This window comes from Pinus tabuliformis, chromosome J (assembly GCF_031772625.1).
Source record: "Pinus tabuliformis cultivar Carrire ecotype Pingquan chromosome J, CPIR1, whole genome shotgun sequence".
NCBI classification, from domain to species: Eukaryota; Viridiplantae; Streptophyta; class Pinopsida; order Pinales; family Pinaceae; genus Pinus; species Pinus tabuliformis.
Window position 1 is genome coordinate 28,255,245 of NC_142295.1, and position 12,538 is coordinate 28,267,782.

Here is a 12,538-nt window from a genome sequence, read left to right on the forward strand (position 1 = left end):
TCCCTGTCAGATATGATTTCTCCAATTGCAAGATCATTCTTGATCTCGGTGATTCTTAAGAAGTATGATTGAATATCCTCGTCCTTGCCCTTCTTAATATCCTTCAGCTTATTTTTGAGAAATAAAAGCTGATTTGCATCACTAACCTTGAACATGCTTACCAATCTACCATAGATCTCTTTGGAGGTGTTCAAATCAGAGATGTAGGCCACTAGACGCTTGTCAATGGAATCTCGAATAATCTTCTTTGCTTTGACTTCAGCCTTGTCGTACTTGCTCTTTGTAGTAGCCGATGCATTTGATGGAGGCTTAGGGATTTTACCCTTCACATAATCCAACACTTCTTATTCTTCCAATGTCAGATCAAGAGACATCTTCCATCCGTGATAGTCAGACTTTTCACGGAGCTTGTCTTAAGCTGGGAAGTGGGATGAGGAACCCATTGAGCCTTTTGTCCTTTCCAACTGTCTTCGGTGATTGCTCTTTCACTCTTGCTTGGGCTTTGTCTTCACTTCAGCTCCGATACCATGTTAATTTTTGGTATGTTCTATGCTTAAGTGCAATTTACTTCAATTATCTTGTCAGCCCAATATCAATATCCAGTTTAGCAACCACATTAGCATGATAGTAAAATGCAGATAGAACATAAACATAAACAGTAGAAGACAAGCCAAGACAAGAGGACACAAAATGTGGCACTAGCCAGGGACAAACCCCAATGTGGGGAAACTTTTGATCAATTCTTCTTATATTCTTCAATAATTCAACAGAGAGAGAGATAGTACAAATATACAAAACTGATATTTTATGACAACAGTAGTAAAGCCTTGACTAGAGAAGTCAATGCTAGTCAAACAGGACAAAATCTTCCTCTAAATGGCTTGGTCAAGCCCAGACAACTTCAACTTCCAACAGTTAGCTCAATCAGCCCAAATGCTGCTCATAGATTTGATTCTGCTTGATTTTTTGTTCTGGTTAGGGCACTTGCAACAACCCTAAACTCACTAAGAGAGTTGCGGCATACCCTTTGGTAACTCCTCCCTTTGCTATGATGTTGTGGCACATCCTAGAATGCCCTATGCAACCCTTGCTATGGTGTTATGGCCTGCGACATATCACATAACAACCCCTGTATCAAAAGTCTCTAAAATATTTTCCAACCACCATTAACGCAACAACATTTTAGCCTCGCCAATACTGTTGTTTGAACTTGCTGCAATGCTGCAATTCTGGGACTGGTTAGGGCACTAATCGTAGTCCCTAACAGCCCATCAAACTGGCCTAGAATTTCTCCTATTTGCTGCGGCTGTCCTTCAATGGGATACTACCCTCCACCCTGCTCCTTAGAACAATTTCAAGCCCAACACATATACTTGTCTCCCTAAAATAGCTGCGGCACCCTACAAGACCTTAACTAGGCCTGCGCAGCCTCTTAGGAGGACTGTCCACCCTCCAACAAGCCTTCAAATGTACCTCCTTGCCTTGGCCTCCAAGAACAGGGCCTCGACCCTCCAACCAGCAACTCTGTCCTCTAAACAGACCCCTGAAACAACCCTTAAATGCCCTCTCTGTACAGTCCTCTCCTTGCTGCGGCTAGGGCTTCCTTTAGCTACGGATTAGGGCCTTCCTTGACTGCGGCTGGGTCTCCTCTCTTGACTGCGGCTAGATCTCCACCAACGACTAGGACTCCTTAGATGACTGCGGCTAGGGCTCCTTGGATGACTGCGGCTAGCGCTCCTTAGATCTTTCTTTCCATCACGTCCTCCTTGTGAGAAGACATACCCAAACAAATGGAGAGAGAGATCATAAGATGATGTGCTTCTCAAATGACTTGAGGTCTCCTCTATTTAAATGCAATGTTGAGGTTGAGATGGGGGTAAAAGTGCTTGTTTAGCTTGCTCGCCGACCTTGACAAATTGTCAATAATATGAATCAATCCATATCTCCATAAATACATGTCGGAAACAGATGATCTTTAGATCAATCCTACACCTCTCGAAGAGAGGAATCCAAGAAAAATATCAGCTACCATAAATAAGGTGACCCAGATGGAGTTTGGCCCTAGTTTCCAATTTTAACATAGAGTCATAGCGATCCAAGACTTGGCCATTTGTTCGCTCCAAGTTTTCCATCCAACGAAGAGCAAAAGGGTTTTTCTTACTTTATAGCTACTAAATCATCTATTTAAATTCAAAATACTTCTTTGATTCTAATTCTTTCAAAGTTATATCTCTTATTCAAGAGTCATTTCCAAAGCTAGGCAAGTATGGGGTTTCACTTCCATTACTTGAGCTAGTACTTTGTATATTAAATTCTAAGTTTAATTTTTGTTTATTTTTCTTAATTTCACACTAACAATTGGTTTTGTGTTTCGCTGTCCATAGGCTTGAGCATTGGGCAGCAAGGAGCTTGAGGAGAAGATTTGGAAAACTACTCACTCGTGTGTATGCAGGACACCCTCACGCTATCCAAAGATTGATTTCTAGGGAGGCCATAAGTACTTGGGAGAGAGTTGCAAACTCATCTAGGCCGTGGGCCTTTTGAGCCTTGTGAATCTCTTTTGGAGAGTTTTTTCCATCTTCAATTTTGTTGTTGTTATATTTTTTGGGGAGAGAGTCTAACTTTGTTAGAGTCCCATCTTTGTAAAGATCTCTCTCGTATTGTGGGCTGCCCTCTTAGAGACATTTTTATCCGCTTTAAGCACTAATAAAAGATAAAAAAATTTGTTTGAGGGAGCTTGGGATTTTTCCCATGGCATCCTTCCCTTGCTCACTTAGAGGAGGGATTCTTGTGGATGGCCTAATCTTGCTTCTAATTTTTCTAGCTTTTAATTTCATATGGTGAATGCTTAAAATCAACACATTTCACTCCACATGCAAATTTTTATTAATCTTGTATTTAAATTCCCACATGCATAAGCTTCCAAATTGTAAACTTGAGAAAATCTCATCTTATGTGTAAACACTTTATACTTTGGCAAGTTTTAATCGTTTCATAATTTCGTCAAGTATATGCTTCACTACTTGGTCAATTTATGCTATGTCATGGAAACTATTGGAACACTCTCATTTATTTGAAACAATTGTAGCTTAAAGCAATCTATTCCATTTTAATTGCCTATTTTCCATACAATGGTGCAAACACATATGAACTCATTTACATTTTAGCTTCTCAAGTTTTGCAAACAATTTCTTTGAAGCATTTGCATGTAGCATTAGTTTAATTTGGGGAATTAACACAATTTGCACTTAATCTAGGCATTTTAGTATAAGAAGGCCCCAAGCCTCATTAAAATTTTACCTCCAACATAAGTTGGTTGAAATAGGCTTTTAGGGACCTTCTACCTCTATTAACTCCTCATTTTGAGATCCAAATATTTGGGCGAGGATGAGGTCTAAGGACTAGAGCTCAATTGTAACTTTGCCTTAGCACTAATTAATAAAATAAACCAAGAACAACATTCCATTACATTTGCTTTCTTTGCAAAGTTCTTAAATTTCTTGCTATCTTGATGGTTTAAAGTCTCAAATGCAAATCTTATTTCAAGAGGCACTTTGGATGCAAGCATTGTAATCCCTTTTAATTTTGCAACAAGTTTAATTTTCTTGTACTTGGAAATTGACTTATCTTTTGGTTTAATTGCATATTGTCATGAATGGTTGATTTCACTTTCAAGTACTATTATTTTGGGGTTGCAAACTTAATTGCATGTTGTCATCTTGGTCTAACATTTGAGTTCTTTTTATCATCTCATTCTCACAAGTAGATTTCTAATTGTATCTTTTTGAGCAAGATAGTTTCCATGCTTTGATTTGTAGACTTATTCATCTTAAAAGCATTTATAATATCTTGTGCTAACAATTTATTGTTTCACTTTTCAGGATTATTTTGGCTTTCCATTTGAAAGCATTTCACTTCATTTTAAGCAAATACAATTTCATTTCTTAAAGAGCAATACTTTGAAGGCACTGGTTGTTTATGTATTTCATGCTTATCTTATGTATTGATGGTTATTGCTCATATCAGTTTTGCTTATAAATCTTAAAGAAATAATCTATTTAACTCTAACAATTCTCCTAGAAACTCACATCTTTTTAACTTAACTTTTCATTAGGGACCACCCCCCTTAGCTAACCTAGGAGATAACTTAAACAAAGAGAGTCGATATTAATTTGACAGCCCCTTCTCTAAATTCCCTGCCACTAGCCACACCGTGTGGTGTTGAAGTCTTTTCTCACTAACTTGTAGGTAGGTGTAGGCGGCAGGGTCAACAGGTCCAACAAGAAATCCTTTAAATATGGAGACAAAGGAAAGGGGAAATTTAAAGGCAAAGGTAAGAAGAATGCTACTGTCAAGAAAGAGGGAGAGAAACTTACTTGTAAACATTGTTAAAAAGATGGCCGTGATGAAGACCAATGCTGGAAATTACATCTAGAATTGAGACCAAAAAAGTTCAATAACAAGGGGAAGCAAAATACTATTGCTACAACTCAACATGATCTAGGATTAGATTCAGGTGATGAAACCAAAATCACAACCATGGGAATAAAAGGTATAGCTTCTAATGCAAGTATTAGTTCTTCTAGCAAGCTTGTTGAGTCTCAAAATGCTAAAGAAAAAAGTGAGCTTTTCCATATCAGGGTCTGTTGTCGCACCGATTGTCACGACAACGCTCAGACCGGTGGCTGTCACCCTGATCCCCGATCTCTCCGTTTAAGCCTGTCTCCCGCGGCTAAGGGGGGTAGACCCTATAGGAAAATGGATGACCAACTGTAAATCAGTTGGGTTGGGAGACACGAAGGGAAACCAACACTAAATTGATTTTATTAAATTTACAGACCAGTGCCTTATAGAGTTAATGGCTGAATGAAAATGTTGCGGAAAGATGAACTCATTAACAATCATTTACCATCAGATAACTCAAGCAATGCAAAATATTCGATAGATGCACAATGCTTTAATAGTGATCCAGCGATTAAAACTCAATAACGATATTCCAGCAATTAAAATTTCGAAAGATAAATGCTTTAAACAACCACGTAAAATGTTAACCAGAGATCACATTCATGCAGTTAATCTTCAGATGAACATTAAATCATATTAAACACTAATTCCCACATCAAAATTTTAGCCTCAGCATAAAAGGGAAAACGCGATAGATCTCCGAGCCAAGACTGAATGTGGCAAAATATTTCCAAATTTTTTGTATTTTTTAGATAAAACAAAACTTAGAACTAAATGAAACCTTTAAATAAAAAAAAAATCTAAATGATATTAAATCTAAACTAATCTAAAAAAAAAAAAAGAGTTACTTTTTTATGTCTTTTTATATTTTATATTTTTTATGATTTTTTATTTTTATAATTTTTTATGATTTTATAATTTTAAATTTTAAATGAGACAAAACTTACCATCTAATTTAAAACAAGAAAATCGATTTTAATATATATATATATATATATATTTATAAAGATTCAAGATAAAAATAAAACTAAATTCTAAGACTAACCATTCAATTCTAAAATCCTAGAATAAACTTAAATCTAAAATTAAAATGAAAATCGAATTTTTGATTTTAATTTTTTATTCACCTAAATTAGATCAAACAAACAAAAAAAAGACCTACGCTATGAAAATAAAATGACGTCGAAGACTAAACTAACGCTAAACTTCTAAACTATAATCTGAATGAAATAGAACCAAAGTCTAAATTTTTTTTTCTCTTTTTTTTTTTTTTAAAATTCGTACTTACGCTGAAAACCAAAAATGATTTTTTTTTATACGCAGGCAAGGAGAAGACTCACGTATAACAGTTCACAAAAAATTTACCTGGCCCATATTGTTTGATCAATTTGTGTGTTGTGCGTGAGCAGGTTCCTTCAACGGCGGATGGAAGACGTTTGCAGGTTTGCAACTCCCAGCAATCACATAAAGCCTCCAGCGTTGGTGAGATGCAGACCCACGATGTTTGACGTTGGGAGCTCCTTCGATGGCGGAAAAAAAAGTTTGCAGTGTGTGAATGCAGGTGCGTGGAGCTGAAAGGCGTATGGTGTTTGCAGATCAACCGTGGGTAACTTGACGACAGCAGATGCGTTTTGCAGATAGAGGCGTGGGAAATCGAACAGCAGGCAGCGTATTGGATTATGAAGAAAATACGCAGCTTCAAGCAGCAAAGGAGATCGCGTGAGGGAGAAGGGATTGACGCAGGCAGATAAGGTTCAAATGCTTGCAATTTGCCAAGACAACTGCGTGAGTTTTGAGGAATGAACGTGTAGGCCCGATGATGAAGGGAGGAGCCGATGTAAGGCAACCTAAATGGAGACGCAGAGGTATAGGGAGGGCTATATATGAACAGAAAGGAGGCTGAGGTGGAAAATGGAAGGAGGCTGTGTAAACAAGAGAGTTGCGTGCAGAGTGAAGATCTGCAAAGGAGAAAGCAGCTAGGGTTGGCTTTTGGTAATGATACGTAGGCAGACAGCGAGCAGAGAGTAATTTGTCTGGACAGTTGAGGGAAAAACGACTTGAAGAAGTGCGGGCTTTCTCTGTAATCCCACCAAGCAACCAATATAAAATACTTTCCAGGGAAAAATTATCTGATCCACTTATCTTCAGTTTTTGTAGATGAAACCCTCGCAAGAAGATTTCCAGATCTGAAAGCAACAAAATTTTAAAACCCTTGAACAGCCAAAACAGAGACCCTGCAAAAAACTAATTTTCCACAAGATTTTATCTCAGACCTGCAACCTGCAAATGGAAAACAAAAACCCGGAAAATATATGCAAAGATTAAAAATGAAACCCTACAAACCGGTCCAAAATTACAAAATTATAGCTCTACAACAGCCAGATTTGTCAGTTATCATCAATAATATTTTTAGAACTTCAGATTTACTATGAAATGCTTTAGAAATCTCTCATGCAAATCAGAAAACAAACTTAAATAATAAACCCAGGATCAAAACTAGCTGGGCTCTGCAAGAAAATGCTTGCGGGAGTTGGCTGGTTCAGCCGAGAACTTCCCCAAACGCCCACTGATCTTCTTCAATAAGGGTTTCCTGCACAGCTCACTTCAACCATCAATAAAGAGAGAAAAAATTGTATTAGATTTCAGATGCAATGGAGATACCTGCCATTACTTCAGAAATTCTAATACCATTCAAACCCTAGGAAGTGAACAAGATAGCTGTGTTCAACAATACTCTACAATAAGCTATTACTAATGGATGAAAATTAAAATATGCAGAAAATAAAATAGCTCACAGCACTTCAAGAGAGTAACACCAGCAAGATTTCAACCCCAAAGTCTTTCTTTATTAGCACCAGGAAAAAGTTTACAAGAGAGCTTCTTCAGCACAAGACTCACAAATCGAATGATCTCAAATGACCCCTAGCACCCTATTTAAAGGAAAAAATCCCAACAACTAATTCGAGTGATCCACGTCAAAATGATCTCGACCGTCGATGAGGATCAAGATATCTCTTAATCTCATCCGTCAATGCATTAAAAAATTGAAATACTGCATTTATTTACTCAAAATATTATTATTCTATTATTTCTAAGTTTTTTTATTATTTTATTATTTATTATTTTTTATTATTATTATTATTTTTTTTTTTTAACTTTTTTATTTTTTAATTTATTTTTAAATGGATCCTCGAACTTAGCCTTTGGAAAAATCACCTAGGACCTAGGACATGGGACTTATGAGGGGATTAAAACATTTCTTAACCCTCAAGACACTTTACATCATGACTTTTACAACTTTACATCCCAAGGGGGAAAACCCATTTGACATAGACCCTCATAAACCACCCAGTTTTGCGACACAACTATAATCTAGCAGATTAACACACTAGGATTCCTTTAAGATTCTAAAGACAAAATTCATTCCGGCTTTGGGGTTAGGCTGAAGGAAAACTCTGCCGATCATGGATCGATGAAACGAAAAACCTTCCGGAACGTAGATTATCACTAGAAAATTAGGTCCACCTAGGCAATTTACATACATGACTCATATTTGCTAAGATTATTTACAATTTATACATGCAGACTGGGTTTACAACATAATATGATCAAGTCGATGATGACTGTCGAATGGCACGGACATGTCGATCAAGCGCTATCCCTTTTTGCGAAGAAAAGGGGGTGTACTGCTATGGGTAGTTGACACGTAGTGGTCAACATCTGGCTCTACTTGGGGACACGTTGCTGCACTGTAGGAATGTGAGAATCCAGAATCTGTATCCACTCAACACACAACAAAAATAACTAGCGTCCATTCAAACATCATCATATAACATCTAAGCACATAAAAGATGAAAGCTCTTCATTTATTAACAAGGAAAGTAAATCTAATCCTAAATCAGAAATAAAATGCTGAAATAACAAGGAGTAGGGATAGAAATACAATACAAAGGATGCCCTATGGCATCAGATATCATCTTTGAAGAACAACTTGAGCATTTGGCCATTTGCAGGTAGATCAAGTGGTTCGCCATCCAATCTACTCAAATGGAATGAGTTTGGTCCAACTACGTCTCGAATGATATACGGTCCCAGCCACAAACTGTTGAACTTCTTATGTTTTCCTGGTTTTTCATTTTTGCAGTCCCAAAGCAGTACCATATCTCCTACCTGCAAAGATCTAGATCGAGAGAATTTATCAAAGCTTTTCTGAATGTTAGATTGATTTTTACATATAGTATCAAAAGCTGTTCTACGAGCTTCATCTAACTCCACAATCTGATCTATTCTATTCTGAACAACATCTTTATTAGTAGAAAAATTCTGAAGGAGCTGATAAGCTGGCAATTTCAAGTGCACAGATAAGGTTACATCCAAGCCATAAACTAATTCAAAGGGAGATTTACCAGTAGCTTCCTTCGTAGTGATTCTATCTGCCCATAAAGCATACTTGATTTTGCTATCCCATAATCTCTTATTATCCCCTACTATCTTCTTGATAATGGTTACGAGATTCTTGTTACTTGATTCAGCCAGACCATTACCTTGAGGATAATAATTTGACGAATGAGATAAAACAATGCCATACTTGTAACAAAAAGATGAAAACTCTGAGGAACTAAAAGCTTTGGCATTGCCAGTAGTGATCTTAGCAGGGACACCAAATCTAGTAATGATATTATTTTCAATAAAATCCATAATAACCTTTTCAGTGGCATTCTTAGCAGGAATGGCTTCAACCCATTTAGTGAAATAATCCGTAGTAGTCAAAATCCAAGAGTAGCCATTGCTAGAATTTTCATGGAACTTCCCTATGAAGTCCAGACTCCAATGCTGAAAAGGTGCCTCTACAATGACAGATTGTAGGGGCAGGGCAGCAAGCTTCTGTTTCCCAGTGAATAGTTGATAGGCTTGACAATTTCTAACAAACTAGTGCACATCAGAAAAAATTGACGGCCAATAATAACCAGCTCTCAGGGTTTTGTGGGCGGTAGTTCTAGCAGCATAATGACCACCACAAAATCCTGAATGAAACTCAGAGATTAATTTCTTGGACTCAACGTCATCAACACACCTAAGCACTATGCCCTCAGGATTTGTCCACCCAAGGCCATCCTTCATAAGGCAATACTTAGTGGCTTTTAGTCTAAGAGCCCTTCTCTTATGAGCAACTAAATGGTTAGGACATGCAAGATTCATCAAGTAATAAACTATGTCCTTGTACCACTCATGCTCTCCTAATCTTTGCAACTCCGACGAAGATAGATCGCTAAGACAAAACAAACCAAGAGTCTTTTCATTACTTTCAGTCAACATCTGAGCCAAACCTTCGCCTTTGATTAGCTTGGTGGGTCTGATCTCTAAATCATATTCTTGTATTTTAGTAACCCACCTAGCACAAGTCCCTAAGCAATCAGTTTGAGTTAATATATCTTTAACAGCAGAATGTGGGACGAAAGCAATGATTTTAGAATAACCCACATAGGTTTTGAAGTGCTTAAGAGACTTGACCAACGCATAAGCCTGCTTTTGCATGGTATTGTACTTCAATTCGGAATTTTGAAGTGCTCTACTCATGAAAGCGATAGGTTGCTCGTGACCATCTTTATTCCTTCGTAGCAAGACACCAGCAATGGTATCTTCGGAAGTGAAAGAAAAAATCATGAAATCCCTGGAATAATCGGGACTAACTAAGACAGGAGCTCTTGCAATAGTGCATTTGATTTCTTGAAAAGCCCTTTTGCTGTCTTCTTGCCAAACAAATTTTGCATCTTTCTTTAGAAGACTTTGAATAGGCTTAGCTATTTCTGCGTAATTTGGAATAAATCTTCTAACAAAATTTATCTTTCCAAGGAAAGACTGAAGGGATTTAAGATTATGAGGGAGAGGAATCTTTTGGATTGCTTCAATCCTCTCAGGATCAATCTTGATTCCTTCCTTAGAAATGATATGGCCAAGTAATTTCCCTTCCGTTACTCCAAAAACAGACTTAGCTGGATTCAAAGAAATCCCGTATTCTCTACATCTATCGAAAACCTGCCTAAGATGATTTACATGACTGATACCATCTTTAGAAAAAACAGTAAGATCATCTTGGTAAATTTCAATAAATTTCCCGATTAACCCTTTGAAGGCATAATCCATAGCCCTTTGGAATGTAGCCCCAGCGTTTGTTAATCCAAACGGCATTCTGATGTATTCAAAGGTACCCCATGGCGTTGTGAATGTGGTTTTATGACGATCTTCCTTTTTAACCCATACCTGATTGTACCCAGAAAAACCATCTAGCAACGACATCATTCCAGAACCGGTTACTCTTTGCAACAAAGTTTCCATGTTTGGCAAAGGGTAATTATCTTTTTTGCATGCTAGATTAAGGTTTCGAAAATCGACACATAGCCTTATCGTACTGTTCTTTTTCCTAACAATCACCAGATTTGAACACCATGTTGAATGCCTGGTTTGAGCGATAATTCCCACTACAAGCATTTTCGCAAGTTCTTTCTGAACTAAAGGGGCTAATTTAGGATTAATTTGCCTAAGTTTCTGGCGAAAGGGTTTAGCATTTTCATCCTTTAAGGGGATAGTATGTTCCATGACATCTTCCCTATAGCTGTTTAATTCATCATAAGAAAAAGCTAAAACATTGCGATACTTGCGAAGTAAATCAGTTAACTTTTTTCTTTCCTCCGCACTAGTACCTCTACCAATTTTAACAATCTTCGGGTTTTCAGAAGTACCAATGTTTATCTCGAGATATTCGCCTGGGTCCATCTTATTTTCTTCTCTCAACTTCGTGGCATCATGCCGATCAAAATGTTGCTCTAAGGCAACCACATTTCTAGGAGTAGGATTTATGATATGCTCATGATTTAAAGATCCATCCTCCTCAGAATCTATCCGAAAATCTTCAAACTCATCCAAACTATTAAGAAAACGAATGACTTGCTTTTCATCATTGAAGACCTGCCAATGCTCTGAGTTATCTGGAACAGATGGTCTAAATATTACTTCCATTTTAATCTTATCATTAATTAGCTCATCAGATAACTGGAAAGTAGTAGCAGCTACAACAAGTTCATCTGCCAAACTATTTTTCTCTCTTGGGATAGCTTTGAGGTCAAGAGCATCAAAGTGCTCCATAGTATCCCACACAACATTTCGATAATTCCTTAGTCTTTGATTTTTGCATGTGAATTTATTTTTAAGCTGCACGATAACTAAATCAGAATCCCCCTTAATGCTAAGCAACTTAATCTTCAAAGATTTTGCCAATTCAAGCCCCAACAATATAGCCTCATATTCAGCGACATTGTTGGTTGCTTCAAATTCTAATCGATAGGCAAATTTGAAAATGTGATCCAGGGGAGATTTAAGCACTATTCCAGCACCTTTACCATGCTTAGACGATGCACCATCGAAGTACATATACCAAACTTTACCCTTGAGATCCTTAATCTTATCATTGGGAGGAAGTATAAAATTAGACATGATAGCATAGTTCCCAATGTCAGATTGCTCTTTGATTATTTCGTTGTGAGGTCTCTTAGGATCTTCAACATGAAATTTTCTTTTGGGCTCTCTATTTAGTCTTACAAAACCATCACCCCTAGGAGAAGGAATCATAGCATATGACCAATTCATTTGAATACTTCCTCCTAGATCACAGACCCACTTTCTGGATAACAGCATACCCCAGGCATCAGGCACATCCACAACAACAATATCCATGACAATCATGATGTTTGGGTAAACTAATAGATGAACTTGCAAATCTTTGATTAAACCATGCACTTCAATTTTCTTAGAATCCATGGCACATATGTTATAGTAGGGTCTAGAAACTCTTAAGTTGAGTTGTTCCATGACCCTTTTAGTCATATTACACAAGCTGATGCACCAAAATCCAACATGCAATTATTCAATTTATATCGATTAACTAACAAGGTGATAAAGAAAGGCTGGTGATCTTTGTTATTTGCATCTAAGCTTTGCAAATATATGGGAGCATCATGATAGTCAACTTCCCGATTTTCTGTTGAGAAGTATTTACTTGAGAACCTTGAATAGCTTT

General features: G+C 37.2%; 1 protein-coding gene and 1 long non-coding RNA gene across 5 annotated transcripts in view; one reads left to right on the plus strand and one right to left on the minus strand.

The window, feature by feature from the left end:
- The window catches only part of LOC149225262 (potassium channel KAT3-like), a 234,331-nt gene that overhangs the window by 154,965 nt on the left and 66,828 nt on the right, over nucleotides 1-12,538 (minus strand). The window lies entirely within an intron of this gene.
- LOC149225263 (uncharacterized) overlaps nucleotides 1-12,538 on the plus strand; it is a 127,371-nt gene that overhangs the window by 71,034 nt on the left and 43,799 nt on the right. The window contains exon 4 of one of the 2 annotated variants that reach the window (XR_016247656.1): nucleotides 2,385-2,775. The exons of the other annotated variant lie outside the window; for it this stretch is intronic. This is a non-coding gene — a long non-coding RNA (uncharacterized LOC149225263). Of the gene's footprint in view, nucleotides 1-2,384; nucleotides 2,776-12,538 lie in introns of those variants that run through there. 2 annotated transcript variants of the gene reach the window in all.